A 12,256-nucleotide genomic window follows, 5' to 3' on the forward strand; every position below is an offset into this window, starting at 1 on the left:
CTCCTGTTTTGGGCTAATGCAGCTGGTGACGAAGTTGAAACGAATATTCATTTACTATTCTGAAAATCCTAGGGCCCTTAAGAATTGTGCTGGGCTCCCTGGTGGCGCAGTGGTTGAGAGTCCGCCTGCCGATGCAGGGGACACGGGTTCGTGCCCCGGTCCGGGAGGATCCCACGTGCCGCGGAGCTGCTGGGCCCGTGAGCCATGGCCGCTGAGCCTGAGCATCCGGAGCCTGTGCTCCGCAACGGGAGAGGCCACAATGGTGAGAGGCCATCGTGCCGCTAAAAAAAAAAAAGAACTGTGCTACTCCACCTGTGCTGTACAAATGGAACCACAAAGCTTGAATGACAACACACCTGTTTATAATGTGGTGTACTGAATATTTTAAGCCCACTGTTGAGAACTACTTCTTAGAAAAGAAGATTCCTTTCCAAACACTACTGCACATTGACGGTGCACCCAAGAGCGCTAATGGAGAACTACAACAAGATTAATGTCATTTTCATGCCTGCTAACACAGCATCCATTCTGCAGCCATGGGTTGAGGAGTCATTTCGACTTTTAAGTCTTATTATTTAAGAAATACATTTTGTAAGGCTATAGCTGCCATAGATGGTGATTTATCTGATAAATCTGGGCCAAAGTAAATTGGAAACCTTCTGGAAAGGATTTACCATTCTATATGTCATTAATAACATTTGTGATTCATGGGAAGAGGCCAAAATATCAACATGAATAGGAGTTTGAAAGAAGTTGATTCCAACCCCCATGGATGACTTTGAGGTGTTCAAGACTTCAGTGGAGGAAGTAAACTGCAGATGTGGTGAAAATAGCAAGAGAACTAGAATTAGAAGTGGGTCTGCCGATGTGACTGAATTGCTGCAATCTCATGATAAAACTTGAATGGATGAGGAGTTGCTTCTTATGGATGAGCAAAGAAAGTGGTTTCTTGAGGTGAAATCTACTCCTGGTGAAGAGGCTGTGGAGATTGTGGAAATGGCAACAAAGGATTTAGATTATGACATAAACTTAGTTGATGCCACAGCAACTCCAATCTTCAGCAACCACTGTCGTGATCAGTCAGCAGCCATCACCATCAAGGCAAGACCCTCCACCAGCAAAAAGATTATGATTCGCTGAACACTTAGATGATGGTTAGCATTTTTAAGCAATAGGTATTTTTTAATTAAGGTATATACATTGTTTTATTAGACATAAAGCTATTGTACAGTTAACAGACTACAGCATAGTGTAAGCATAACTTTTATATGCACTGGAAAATCAAAAAAATGTGACTCACTTTATTGCAATATTCACTTTATTGCAGTGGTCTGGAACTGAACCAGCAATGTTTCTGAGGTATGGCTGTGTTTAAAAGCTAGGGAAAATTGTATGATAAGCTCTACTAATATTATTTAAATGATATTTCATTGAATTGAAAAGTTATTTTTTTGGAAAGGGGAAAGGGGGAATTTAGTTATAAGCTATAGGTTTTTATAGTCATAATGCAGTCATTACATTTCTATAAAATATAATATTTATTGCATGAATTATTCCTTATAAATTAGACACAAATTTACATTGTAAGTTGAAATACCAACAAATGCCCCAAAACTAAAGTATATATTAACATATTCATAGTAAAACTATAACAAACTCTGAATACACATATACGCATCAAAGTCATTCAAGCCATTTCCTTTGTCTGGAATTTTCCTTCCTTATCTTGCCAAAATTGTGAATCTTACTAGTTATGAACAAGTGGATTCCTCACCTTTAAAATTGTTATTGATAATAAAGCCTCTAAATTTAGTTACCTTAAACAATGCTCTTTCATTTCTCTGAATTCCTAGAGCATTTATTGACTGTGCCTTCTCTTTGAAATTTACCTGATATTGGTTTGTATTGTAGTTATCTTTGTAAGTGCAATATCTCTCCCCAAAGACTATAAGCTCTTGGATATTAGGAACTGAGTCTTATAACTCTTTGTATCCTCTGAGCCTCACGTGGTATCCATTTTGATTATTGGAAATCCGAGGAATTCATTACTGATTAATGAATTTTGAGGCTTCTTTAAATTGTATGATGATCGATAGGGAGAAATCACAAATACACATGTACATACATTATAATTGTACTTTTGTTTATGCAATCTCTTCATGTAATTTGAGGGAAAACATATAAATAAAATGTGTATTTTAGAGCTAGGTTGGTAAATTGTTTTTGTAAAGGGCCAGATAATAAATACTTTAGATTTTACAGGCTATATTATCTCTGTTGCAACTGCTCAACTCAGCTGTTACAGTGTGAGAACACCCACAGACACTACACAGAGAAATGAGCAGAGCTCTATTCCAGTAAATCTATATTTACCAAAGCAGGTAGTAGGCTAGATTCTTCTGCCCAAATCTGGAAGGATTTTCTAGTGTGTTGTTCTAGAGGGTTGACCAGGGTATATTAAACCAAAAAGCATACATCTTATTTCACTTGTACTTAGGGCTACGGAATAAATTAACCAATGTTCATTCAGAAGAGTTTATTTTTCTCACATACTACCTGATATTCAGCAAATTTTATGCTAGCAAACAAGTTTAATGCAGGTTTTGGTATTGCAAAATTTGAAAATACTTTGTAGTACAGCATAATTTTCTTTGTTTTAAAAGTATATTCCCTCATGAATCTATGGTTTCAGTGGTAAGATTATTTAGATAACATAAATGTTGTTACATTTTTCTCGAAAATTGAAAGAAACAATTAACATTTACTCATGATTCAGAGTTCATTTTAAACAGTTTAATCACAGAGTATAATTTTTTATTAATTAATAAATACATTTGGGAATCTCTTAAATAAATACCACTCTAAGGTTTATTCCAGGCACCAGGAAAACTGCACAACTATCTTCCTTCATCCTATTTGTTCTAGAAACACATTCAGTGCATTCTTTGTGCTTGTCTTTTGTGTGACTCCAGATTTCCTGAAGAAAAGGTGATAGACAATCATCTGTATAATTCATAAAAAGCCTTGGAAGTCAAAGTTAAACTTTGACTTTTTACTTACAGTTATTACTTAAAAAATATTATTAGACTAGTTTTTGAGAAAACTTTATTTTCCTGACAATAGTCAATAGTCCCAGATAAATTTTAACAATCCCTTTTGTTTTCCTGGTTCTAGATGTGTGGTAGTGCCACCTGCTGGTGTACTTGAAGCAAATGTCAATATCATGAACCAAAAAAAAAAAAATCTACATGTTGGACATAGTATAAAAATGCATTAGGAAGAGCTACAAAATTAAATAACCTTGAATACTATTTGAGGTGCATAAAGTTACTTCACCTAATTTGTATGTATTTTATTTTTTAAAGATTCATTTTTAAATGCAGTAAACTTTTTCATCTCAGACCTTTAGCAAAGTTTTTTTTTATAATTGTAAAACTTTCTAAACTTCCTAATGAGGAGTTTACAGCTTTAGCTACTAAAATTGTTTTTATTCAGTTTTTTGTTTGAAATTTTTATAAAATTTCTCTATACTTCTCAGCTTTCTCAAACAGAATATTCCAAACACAATCTGATGCTTACTCATCAACAGCAAGCATGCCCTCAATCAACTTTCCACTCTATTTCCCAAGTCAACTGATGAGTTATCACTGCCTGACAGAGTATTTCATAATACTAGTCGCTCTGTTTCCCTCCAATTTTCTTTTTATAACCTCTTGTATTCATGGAAATTACCTAAACAATGAACAACTTTTAAAACTGCTTTTAAAATAAAAATGTTAAACAATCGGAATGGAAGTATTAGTGTCAGCTTGCAAAAAAGCTTGCAATTTAATACTAGAGTATTTGTAGAGGGAGGAGAGAAGACAGTTCTACCTTAGAAAGTTTTAATTTAATTTTCTGTAATAGATGAAGGAACCAAAAGTTTTAGCGCCATGTATGAACTCTCAGTAACGGACTCTTTCACTCACCCCACTCCTTCAACATCTTTTGAACAACCGATAACTGCTCTTTTCCTGGGGCAGAAAGATAAGTAGAGGAAAAATGGCAGAGCATATTCACCCTGAAGGTGAATAGAGTAGCAGAGAAGTTTATATAAATGTAGTAGTTTCCCCAAGTCAACTTTCTGAGCATTTCTAGAATCCCCTCTGGCAATCATCGCCCATTTAGTAAATATCTATGCCTTTATGCTGCTGTCCAGTTACACAGTGACCACCACTAAAGTACTGATACTTGGGACATTTACGGTCTCCATTAATGCAGTCATCAATATGTCATCACCTTCCTTGGACCAAAGACTATGGTACCACTCTCTGCCTTCCTTTTGCTACGTGGCTCTCAATATTTTTTTGCTCCATTTTTAATAGTCAAATTTTAAGTGCTTTTCCCATAAGCTACTTTAAATTCCTTTAGAAATAGTCTAGGTATAAAGATTAAACATATTCAATAAATAAATACCTTTTGTAAGCTTTTTTTTCCCTTGAAGACCTTTTTCTAAAAAAATTATCCATGGAACTGGTGACTTAATACATTCCTGGTTAAGGCTTTGCATGGTTGACCCTTTTCAAAACTTTGCTTAAGCCAAAAGAAGTCATATGAATGTGAGCTTTTTATCTACCTGATACGTTAGTGGCAGGTTATGGGGAAGAAACAAGGTCTTGTGGACCCCTGGAAGTCCACAATTTGTTAACTGCTTTTAGAACCCCAAATCAGAGCTGACCCTATGGGAAGTTAACAGTAAAAGTGCCAGGACACATCTCATCTTGGTTTCTATTAGCATCACAACCCATTTTGACAAAAAAGAATCAAGCAGAATTTTCCAAACTTCTGTAGGCTTGCCAATGTAAACCAAATCTAATGTGATTTCTGTAACAAAAAATATTTAATGCTTTGTGATGCTTATACGAAGCATTAAATCTACCAAAATGTAGCAAAGCCATGCATTATCACCTATCACTGTGGAGACACATAACTTGACCTGAATAGAGAATGCTGTGTATTGATTCAAAGCATTAATCTCCTTTGAAGGAGAAAATTCACGCTCTTGTCCTGTGTTGCTGTATTATTAAACGGTGGTCAATGCTGGCCATCTGCTTGATGAGCAACAGGAAAAGTGACTAATCCTATTTGACACTAATTTGTTGAGGATTTGAGTTGGTACGTCATTGAGGAAGCCTTCTTTCCTTTCCTTAAAAACTTATCTCTTTATGTAAGTTTGCTAAAAGTACTTTTTCTGTCTCTAAAGAACGATTTTGACAGAGAGTTTTAGTCTGAATTAAAAACTTCAGCTTATTCCATGACACTTAAAATTCTAAACCTATCCTTGGAGACTGGCTAGCCCATCCTCAACACCTCGCAATGTAGAATCTCTTCGTGAAAAACCACTCTGTAGGAGTAAAGTGGATATCTTTTGAAGATGCATGGATTACCCAAACTAGCAGAATGAGATTTAGTATAAATGAATACTAATTTAGTGAGAAATGTCTGCTTATATGACAAGGTTATTTGCTATAAGGAAATGATGACAAATTTTCTGTTTGTGTATTATTGATGCTTATTGTGACTAACTAGTGGTTGTAGATTAATTCAAAGATAGGAAGGTTAAGTGCAAGAGTGCCTATAGTAGTGAATGTCCAGTAAATGTCCTGATGGTCAAACACTAAAACTTGGGACCTCGGAAAGCACACTAAGTTTTTCCCAAGTCATAGAGACCCTGTGCTAGGAAATACAAGGACTCAAGTGTTGACTCATTTGCCTACCTAAGCTGTGATCAGTGCTGGTATAATTTGCCATGCTGGATACTGGCTTGGTGTGTAAAGTTTTAACAGCTAGTTATATTACTTACTATGAAGATTATAGGTAAATATAGAATTCACCAAACTTAAAAGCAATTTATAACATCATGGTAAACAACCCTTGATTTTGAAATGCTTTAAGTGTTTTCTCAAGTGTTTAAATCAAGTTGTTTGCAGTTTAAAACCGCCAACTCACCTAGGTAGACATGCACATTAAAATAGTAAAAATTATTATGTTTACCATGAAAGTCAGTATTTAAGCAATTTTCTTATTAATAGTTACTTTTAAAGACATTTTGATGGAATATTTACAAGATGGAGAAATGTGACATTGTTAATTAATTCTTCCCTCACACAATAACTGTGCATTCTATAAATATGCCTATCCTCTTTCTGACATCTGTATCGGGACATTTCCTGAGTTACATTTGACATAGGCAATGCTTTGGCAATATTTGCAATTTGAGAGGAAACTGCAAAAATGTTTCAAGTAACCATATAGATGACTTGAGTCATACCTTAGGGAAGAGGATGAAAAACCAGCTTTAGACAATGTTTCATTCTAGGCATACATTAGTAAGATCAGATAGTAGGATATTATGATAACATTGGTGGCCTGTTTCTTTTTTTATTTCAAATCCTTTTTCACTATAATGTTTTGGCTTGTGTTATCATGAAAGCATCTATTGCCTAGTTCTACTATAAGATCTGCAGTTCTCCAGATGTGATACGACTTAAGATATTGACAAAAGCAGCAGAAGTAATCACATATCTGATCATCTGGAATATGTCACCACCCGTATTAGTGTATAAACTTGGAAACCATTTACGGGCAGATCATGGAGAATTCTTTATCTTCAATATAATACAATACAATTTGTGATATATTTAATATGTGCAGCTAGTACATTCAGTTTTACATTTATACTAAACTAATTTTAGTTATAATTTTACTTTAAAGTCTACCTTAAACTCTTTGAAATCCTAAAATCAAATTCTGATATAATCTCATAGGTTGTATACTTTCTATGCATTTTACATCTTCCAGTTCCGGATAGGGATATTACATGAAGGAAGGTATTGTTTTTACAAAAAATAAGAATAATTCAGCTAGCCAATAATCTTGAACACTGATGATTAATAGCTGTATTAGTTAGGTTCTGTAGAGAAACCAAACCCCTAGAATTATAGTGTGTGTGTGTGTGTGTGTGTGTGTGTGTGTGTGTATTTAAAGGAATTGGCTCCTGTGATTATGGGGACCAACAAGTCTGAAATCTGTAAACATCTGGCCTATTGGAAACTCATGCAGGAGTTGGGATTGAGTCAGGAGGCAGAATTTCTTCTCTGAAATCTCAGTTTTTGCTCTTAAAGCCTTCAACTGATTGGATTAGATTGATCACATTATTAAAGGGTTGTATCCCTTTCTTATAAAGTCAACTGACTGCAGGTGTTAACCACGTCTATAAAATACCTTCACAACAGCACCTAGACTGGCACTTGATTAAATTACTGGGTACTACAACCTAGCCAAACTGGCATAGAAAAAGAACCACCACAGAAGCTAATGGAATTAATTTCTCCTTATTACCATTTTTTCTCTATTACTTTTCCAAAATCTTTGAATGAAAAGACAAAATGGCATGGTCACAAGGGGAGGTTACAACACGATGTTGTAAATCGACTATACTCCAATAAAAATTTTTTATAAATTACTATTAAAAAATACAATGATATATGATGAAACATTATGTAGACATCAAAAAAATCTTTTTAAACTTTTAAAAATCTGGAGAAATGACCATATTATTATATAAAAAAGATGATATCAATATATATTGACAGAAATTATTAACCAAATTATATTTGACAAACTAAACAAATATTTCCTAATGTTTTTCATGTCTCTTCTGTCTTAGTCTTTCCTTTGTTATATGGGCAAATGTCATTTGGAAAAGAAAAGGCTATGAGACAGGGGACTGGAATGAAAGAAGTTAAAAGTAGCCATTCTGATCGCCAGAGAAGGGGCCCATGGTTAAAATAGTTGCTATTATTTCCAACATGCCAGATCTTATGCTTTAACCAAGCACCTGACTTTCTAATCCTGCACAGAGAAGAAAGAAACCAATGCAAAAGCATTATGTTAAGTGGTTTTGCATCACTTATATATACCCATATAAGATATATAATATATAATATAAGATATATAGTATATATAATAAATACACATATGTATATTACAACATGTATATCTAAGGTTGTAAAAAATAACTAAGGGGTTTTAGTTTCTTTGATCGTTATTTTCCTTTATCCTTAACATTTTTGTTTGCTAATAATATTTACTTTTACTCTTAATAAACTATGTACGTGTATATATATGTATATATATGTATATATATACACACATACATATATATATGTATATAAAATTTATACTACCCTTCTCTCCAAGGATAGAAAGTATACCTGGCTAAGAGATAGCAGGCTTGTACCGTAGAGGTGGTCTTTGTTAAGGATGTGTGAAACCCTGAAATTACTGGGCAAATAAAATAGGTTATAATTAAAATTTTATGTAGATTTAAAATTAGATCTCAAATACTAAATTTAATAAAAATTTACATAGCTATCACAATCTAGTTAATAAAAGGAAGAAACATACTTGTTCGTTTTGATCAATATTTTACAAAACAGAATTAAAAATCCTTCAATCCCTAAGGTAACACAGGCAAGTCTTGATAATGGTTAGGTTGTTTTTATTTTGTTCCCATTAAGCTTTAGAAGGTGAATGTCATTGCCCTCTTCCATGCTTTGCCTGTGTTCTTAGCCTCTCAGTCACAAACTGTCCCACCAGGATTCCCAAATTAGGTATTCCCACCATCCAATCTTAAAGTCCAAGTCAATATATACCTGTTGTATATCCACTTGGGGTTCTGTTCTACATAAATCTGACAAGTTATGGTTATCATGGGCCATAATTATGTTTCCTCAACCATGCCTGAGATGCATCACATAGAGCCCTATATCCCAGTTTACCCAGTTCACACCTGTTATCCAGGATAATTTTGAATAGAATCCATTTGCTTCTAAAGACTGTCCATATTTGGATGGTAAATTATATGGTCACCTTAATCATAACAGAAAGGAGTATTTGAATAAAGAGATAACCAGTGCTTATTATCAAAGACCTGTCAGTAGAGATAATTATCAGGGAGTAAGAAAGGTGTGGTCAGTAACATAATGTAAGCAGCTATATTAATTAGCCTTCATGTAGAACTAGTCCTGATATGACTTAGTGTCAGAAATTGAATTGCTCTTTGCATCATGATGATTTACTCATCTTATTTTTGTCACTGATTAAAGCAACTTTTTGAACCTTGATTTCCTCATCTGTAACCAAGACTAATATCTCCCATACTAATTACCCAGAATGGATTGTGTAATTTAGTAAATTTTTTATCTTAAGTTCATTGGAAGAGAAAATATGCAACATTATTTTACAAAGATTCACCTTTTTCGGTCACATCTACTCTGGTTGCTTCTATTTTTAATTAATGCATCTTATTCTTTGTACTTTCATGAAGCATTATGATTTATTCTGTATCTTCTTAAGAAGCCTGATTTCCTTCTAATCAAAGGGGTTGTTTGATTTTTTAAAAAAACTTCCCATGAAATTATTCATTTCATTTTCAAATATAATCTTTTAGATTTTAATACTAAATATTAATTGAAGAAGGTGTAGATGTTCTTTCTACAAGCTATGCATTCAGTACATGGGATAATACAGCATCACAAATGAACATTTAAAACCAACAGATGTCCTTATGCCAGCATCTAGCTCCTCCAAATGTAACGGATGAGGCCAGGGAATAGGTGGAAACAGACATGATGCTTGCTTATCTCGAAGGTGTAATTTAGAAAATGTAGAAAAACCATTATTCTAAAGAAAAATACACATGAAGAAATTTTAAAAGGATTATATAATAGTAATATTCTTTTTAGTTTTTTAAAAAGAATTATTCAACATGCTCAGGTCCTCTCCACATCTCAGATTATTTATTTGCTTATTTACTTGGATAAAGTTACATTTGGGATTTTTAAAAGAACCAATATTTGAAAACAGTAGTGTAATTAGGATATTGCTCAAGTGGCCATGCGGACAGGAGGGAAAGCTGTCCCGATTGCTCCCTGCCTTCCCTCCAACATCCTCTCCTGCTTTTCTCGTTTGGTCATAGAGTTCTGCCAGACTAATTGCCTTTGCTCCAGCTCAATTACTGCTCATTATTCAAAGATGGATTCCAGCCTCAAATTTTCCATAAATAATTTTCATAATGACTTCAACTTCAACAATATTTTCTTTTCATAGTCTCCTTTAAGTAAGCCTGAGAATTTAGGCTAAAATACATTTTGAAGAAGTTCATTTATATTTTTCTTCTTACTTTTTCCATATGTTCTTTCTCCGTCTTCTCTTCCCATCTCTTCAAGTGCTTCCATGACTTTTATGGCAAGGCTTTCTAGATTATGTTTCTCAAAATTAAGCACTTGAGGCGGGAGGGAGATGGGGGCCTTCAAACTCTTTGGGCTAAGAGAATACAGTGGTGTCAGTATTGAAGAGGAGACTAGCAGACAACTCCTCCTTGGCAGGAGCCAAGGACCTCAGGAAGGATAGACACAAGTGCTTGAAGAGGTTTGATTCACACCCAGTGCTCTGCACCAAAGATTTCTGTTTCTCAATAATGGCAGAAGTGTAACGATGAAGGCCTGAAGTGACCATGTAGATTGGAACAGAAAGTATCTAAACAGTAACCAGTGTGATCACATCTTCAGGGACTAAGGACCCTTGAAAAAAGAGTGGGGATGTGGATTTTCAAGAATGTCTTATATTACATTTCCCACAAGCCTTATGAGACGGGGGTCTTTGAGTTTAAAAGGACACTACTTATAGAAATTAACAAATATAATCCTTCTTGTACAGCTGAATTTCCAAATGGAAATGTATAGATGTTTTGAAATTGTTTTATAGAGCCTCGTGGGAAGAAATTATGCCCTATCATGATTCTTCATATTAAAATAGAGCTGGTGGAAAGCAGTTTCTTAAAATTTCTTGATGCTTTAAGTCTCATCCTCATACACCAACTTTAGAGTTCAGACACCTCGGTGATAATTCCAGGTCTGCCGTTTCCTCATTGGGAGAACTCGAAGAAGCTGTCTAACCTTTCTGGACCTGTTGTGTTTGATCTCTTGTTCTCTACAACACAGATGAGGCAGAAATCTCAGATCCCTTCCCCAGAATTGTGTTTTCCAACTTCACTTTTGGTAGGTGGTTGGGTGGAGAAGGAAGTCTTGTACAAGAAATACTCATTGAAGTTATGCTCTGGCATGTGATTGTTGTTTCTGAGAGAACTTGCTTTGCCTTGCAGATGCTCCATTCCCAATGTCATAGGTACTGTTCTTCTATGTAGCAGGCAAGTGTCTCCTGGAACATGACACCTTCAAATGCACAAGGTAGAGATGGGTCCTTGTGGTGAGAGTAGAGAGGAAGGGAAACATGGAACAGGGACCGCCAAAAGATTTGTAGGCTCCCATCCAGAGCGGTCTCTGTAAGGTTTGCTTTTTATGAATATCCCTACCTACACCAATTACCACTCAAATTCTTTACTTTCCTCTACTCCAAACTTCTTTTAAAAGGTCTGAATTTCAGCTTCCAATTTCCAGTCTCTCTTTTACTCTGTTACTAAGTGATCCAGCTTTATATTGGATAACTGTTGATTTTTCCTGCCCAATGTCTTTATTTTCTTCTTTAATTAAGCTTTAATATTTTTTTGGATAGCTGTACCTTTTGTTAATTGTGTGAATATATATAGTTTATTGTGGTCACTAAACCCAAGGTCCCGACTATTACTAAGCAGGCATTCATTTTACCATACAGGCAACACAGGTCTAGTATAAATTCACCAACGTATTTATTCTTGTTTGTTTCTATTATCTGAAGATTTCATTTTCCTTCTTTCTCTTCCTTCCTTCCTTCCTTCCTTCCTTCCTTCCTTCTTTTCTTTCTTTCTTTCTTTCTTTCTTTCTTTCTTTCTTTCTTTCTTTCTTTCTTTCTTTCTTCCTTTCTTCCTTTCTTCCTTTCTTCCTTTCTTCCTTTCTTCCTTTCTTCCTTTCTTCCTTTCTTTCTATCTTCTCTCTCTCTCTCTTAGTTATATATGTTTAAAAAACTATTTTATGCAGCATTTCCATTTGTTGCAGAAAGTTTTCTGGGTTATATGAGTGCCATTTTTTTCAGAATTGAAAGTATTAAAATTAGTGTATTTATGGTGATTTTGATATACAGACCTTTATATATGTATGTAAAGCTAAATCTGAAAGTCTTTTCTTTAAAAAAATCCTTTTATTTTTTCTTTAAAATTTCCATCATGAGATTTAAAAAATCACCTATAAATTCTACTTGTAAGACAACATTTTTAAAA

Source organism: Kogia breviceps, chromosome 5 (assembly GCF_026419965.1).
Source record: "Kogia breviceps isolate mKogBre1 chromosome 5, mKogBre1 haplotype 1, whole genome shotgun sequence".
Lineage (NCBI taxonomy): Eukaryota > Metazoa > Chordata > Mammalia > Artiodactyla > Physeteridae > Kogia > Kogia breviceps.